General features: G+C 33.0%; 1 long non-coding RNA gene across 1 annotated transcript; it reads left to right on the forward strand.

The window, feature by feature from the left end:
- Positions 1-1,532: 1,532 nt before the first annotated feature.
- Positions 1,533-2,255, forward strand: LOC118751153. The gene is made up of 2 exons (XR_004994492.1): positions 1,533-1,731; positions 1,870-2,255. It is a non-coding gene; the product is annotated as an uncharacterized LOC118751153 (long non-coding RNA).
- The last annotated feature ends 1,982 nt before the right edge of the window (positions 2,256-4,237 follow it).

The raw sequence follows: 4,237 nt of genomic DNA on the forward strand, positions 1-4,237 counted from the left end.
AACCTATAAAAGTGCTAAATAAACTTGTCATTCCAATATCGGCATTCGCGTAATAAAATACACCTTAAAATACACGTTACACTTTTTTTAATTTCACGCTTGTATTTTTGATAAATCATTATTTGTTGTTTAGAACTTCAATCCATATTTAATCTTAAAATTATTTAACACATAACTGAGGCAAAAGATGTTTAGTCCGATTTGTCATGCGAAAATAGTTCTTATGAATAAGTTAAGAATTTCAGAGTGTTGTAAAAATATTAAAGACAGTTTTTTATATGACTCGACCAGGTCTAGGACTAGTCGGTCACTTTAGAAGTTTTTTCGATTTTCTTGATTGTGTTACGCTGTGTTGTCATTCAATAATTTTAAAGATTTAATATCAGCACTATCAAATATAAACTGCACTGCCTTTGTCAACATCGATTAATAATTTTTTTCATAGCTGAAAGTTTTTAATTCCTGGTATATCTTTTCTTTAATATGTAAATATACATGATTCAATAACTACAGGTTGTAGCAATCGCACAAAAACAACATTTACCGTTGGTATGAACTCCTTGTGTCATCAACATCTTCTTTATCTACTCATATTCGTATGTATATGTATACCCTGCATACCAAGTTTTCATATAATTCTGAAAGGTTTCACAATTTTTTTTTAGAATTTTCTCTAAGAAATCGTACAGAAATTTCTTTACTAGTTCTTGTCAACCGCTTCATATGTTTTTCTTTAAAGATTCCTAAAAGAAACGTAACAAATTTCCGATACTCTTAAAGATTTCGGGAGCATTTGTTTGCAGCCCTGCAAACCAAAGTTCCCGAAATCTTAAGGAAATCGTTAGGAGTATCTCATTTCTGTAACGATTTTTTTACGAATTTTCAAAAAAAAAATATGAAGTGGTTGACGCGAACTCGTAACGAAATTTCTGTACGAAAAATAAAGACAATTCTGGAAAAATTCTGAAAGATATTCTTCACATAGCACCATTATTTTCGTTGCTTCACAGATTTTCTTCCGAAATTTCGTAAAAGAATGGAAGTGTGCGTAATTTATTTCATTTTAGAAAATTCGGCAAAGAATCGAATTAAATCTTAACGAATTCTTTAAAACTTCTTTACAATGCAGAATACTCTGGAAAAATGGTTTGCAGGGAGGGTATATTGTTACGTATATGTGTATGTATACGCGGATATGTAAATAAAGCAAAACAGACGATAATTTGACACAAGCGTGCTCATAAGAAGAATCATAGCGTCTAACGCTACCACCTGTAATTGATGCGCCTTGGTAAAAATATTTCTTTTTTTTTGGAAATTCTTTTAGCATTGCTTTCTGGCAGCGCTGGTCATTTCCGGCGAGTACGAATATGCTATATACATAAATTCGCCTTGGCTATTGCGTAGTGTGTATCCAAGGCGAATTCATGTATTATAATCGTGTGTATCTGTGACTTCGTTGTCCTGTAGCTTTGTAGTGTTCCGCAATAGCTGCCGCACTGAATGTGTGTTAGTCGTGATCAGATGTATTTGTGAAACCAGCTCGAACGGTTCTTGGTTTTAAGTACACGTACTCAACGTGTATCTACGTATGTACATACATATATTGGTTGTACGTATGTGCGGCTTAGTTCCATCGCTACGAATTTGCCTATCTTTTGGATCCTTTTTATTGACTTTTCGGCAGAATAAAGTTAATAACACGGAAATTACGTGGTTCTACTTACATATGTAAGTTAGTCGAACATAATACTAATAGCCGGTCGAGCGGTACTGGGTGGCTTTGATGAAAGTGGAAATATTGTAAAATACATATAAATATTGAAGTGAAATGGATTGTTTTATGAAAATTTCTTTAATTCTGTGAAGTTTATGAAAACGGCGCAAAAATTTTGTGCATGCGAGATTTCATCAATGTAATAGTACGTTTTCTTAATTTTGTGTGTAAAAAATATACCTTCAATTAAAAAAATATGTGTACATAAAAAGCAGTGAATAGACGAAGAAGAGTAACACAAAAAAAAATTATCAAGTCAAAAAGGTTTGTGTATACACATGCAGTGAATGCGACAGCGGTTTGTATGTACGTGTGCACAAGTGAGAAGGGAGATATAATTCGGGCCAACTGGCTCATGGTGCAACAGCAAAAAAGAAAGAAGCCATCAGAAAAGCTTTTGTAAAAACAGTAGTAGAAGTACCGAAGAAATGGCGACAAAACGTAACACATAGTGAATATTTTCGCTGAGTAAATTTAATGTAAGTTCAGAACGTTTTTGGTTTATTTTAAAGAGTACAAGAAACGTTCAAAATTACGTTTAAAATCTAGTGTGAATGTGCGTAAGAAGATATTCTGTTACCAGTATACTTATGTATATATGTATGTAAGTACATACATAGATACATATATATATATATGTGGGTATTACGGGAGGCGGCAGAGATAGACAGTGGTGCCTGATTTTTTTTTTCAAAAATCTAAATTTCCGGAAAGAGGTGTATTTTCGATGAAAAAAACCAGCTTTTAACAAATTAAGGCTTATTGCACCATTGTTTTAACATAATTCATTCCAGTTATCTTTCGTAAATTGCTTTATTTTTATTTTTTGAGTAGTATTGGGTATCGAATCACCGCATATTTTTAAAAAATCCGAAGTCCTTAAAATACCAGAGAGTGCTGACATTTCTAGTTTATTTATTGTTTTATTCAGATGGATTTTAAAAATATTATTTCCACATTTGCTGTGGCGACTGGAATGCAAATGAGGAAACGCTGCTCCTTCATCGTCCTCTTTTATTTTACAAATTTACTTACAGACAACCAAAAGATAAATTTTAATTTATTCGTTCAAATCCCGAATTTCAAAAAAGTGTAATTTGTAGGAAGTAATATAAACAACTGTCAGCTTCTCTAAAAAACAGTAATTTACAGTTAACACTGCATATGGCAACATTGGGTACAGAGGAGATATTTTTACTCCGGCGAATTCATTTATGAATTTTGGTTTGTCCGATTGTGGGCTGAAATTGCCGCATAGCCGGTACCATGGTTGCCACTAGCCTAAAATTTTGTCTACCAAAATCTTTTAGGAAAAGTTGCCAATTTTTTTATGTAAGTACATATGGGCAAATCTTCGGTCCGATTTTGTGTTAGTCACCTTTAAATTAATTTTAGTGTCAATTTGTTTGTATAAAATATCTTGATAATTTTAAAAACAAATTTAATGTGTTCTCTCTTAGTTAATTTTCTTTATTTTATTATTGCCATTTTATAAATTAGTTATAATGTATTTTTTTTTGTATAAAAAATCTTGGCAATTTTAAAAACAAATTTGATATGTTGTTATCTCTTCTTAATTTTTCTTTATTTTAATATTGTAATTTTAATTTTTATAAACAATCTAAGTCATTGTGATAACCATCTTGACTTGTTGCTTTGGGGATCTTTTGTACTTTTTATGAGTATATTCTTTCCGCGCAAAACGGAGACATTCAAAAATCATGCCAAATAGTAATTTTAATATTTTGGAAAATGCATTCAAAGTTGAGAAAAAGATGTGCTTCTCATTGGCAACAAACTGTAACAAAATTGTTATATACAATGAATTTTAGACAAACAATAATTTTTCATAAAATTTTTGGCCGGGGCGGGGCACAGCTGATTTATGCAAATATGTTTATTTCGAAAACTGTGTTCTACGTTGTTGTTATGACTAGAACTTGAATTTGTATGCTGAAAATGAAGCCTAAAATAAAAATATGTACCACCATAACTACATATGTCTTTCATGGCAGAAATACACTCGGAGGTTTGCCATTGCCTGCCAAGGGGCGACCGCTGTTAATAAAAAACCTGTTTTCTATATTCTTTTTGCGATGTTGCTTTGACCAGGGATTAAACCCAGGCCCTGTGGAGTGGTACCGGGCACTGATGACCACTATACCACAGTGGCAGCCATATGTATATATATATATATATCTGTGTTCGTATGGAATAGTAGCTAAGTGGGGAAAATCTCTAGTTCTGAGCCCAGGCCCTGTGGAGTGGTAGCGCGTACTGCGAACCACTATATCACAGCGGCAGCCATATATATAAATGTATCTGTGTTCGTATGGAATTGTAGCTATGTGGGGAAAATCTCTAGTTCTGAACCCAGGCCCTATGGAGTGGTAGCGCGCAATGCTAACCACTATACCACAGCGGCAGCCATATATATAAATATATGTGTGTTCGTATGGA

The sequence above is a fragment of the Rhagoletis pomonella genome, unplaced genomic scaffold, assembly GCF_013731165.1.
Source record: "Rhagoletis pomonella isolate Grant_MI unplaced genomic scaffold, Rhpom_1.0 Rhpom_scaffold_00567, whole genome shotgun sequence".
Lineage (NCBI taxonomy): Eukaryota > Metazoa > Arthropoda > Insecta > Diptera > Tephritidae > Rhagoletis > Rhagoletis pomonella.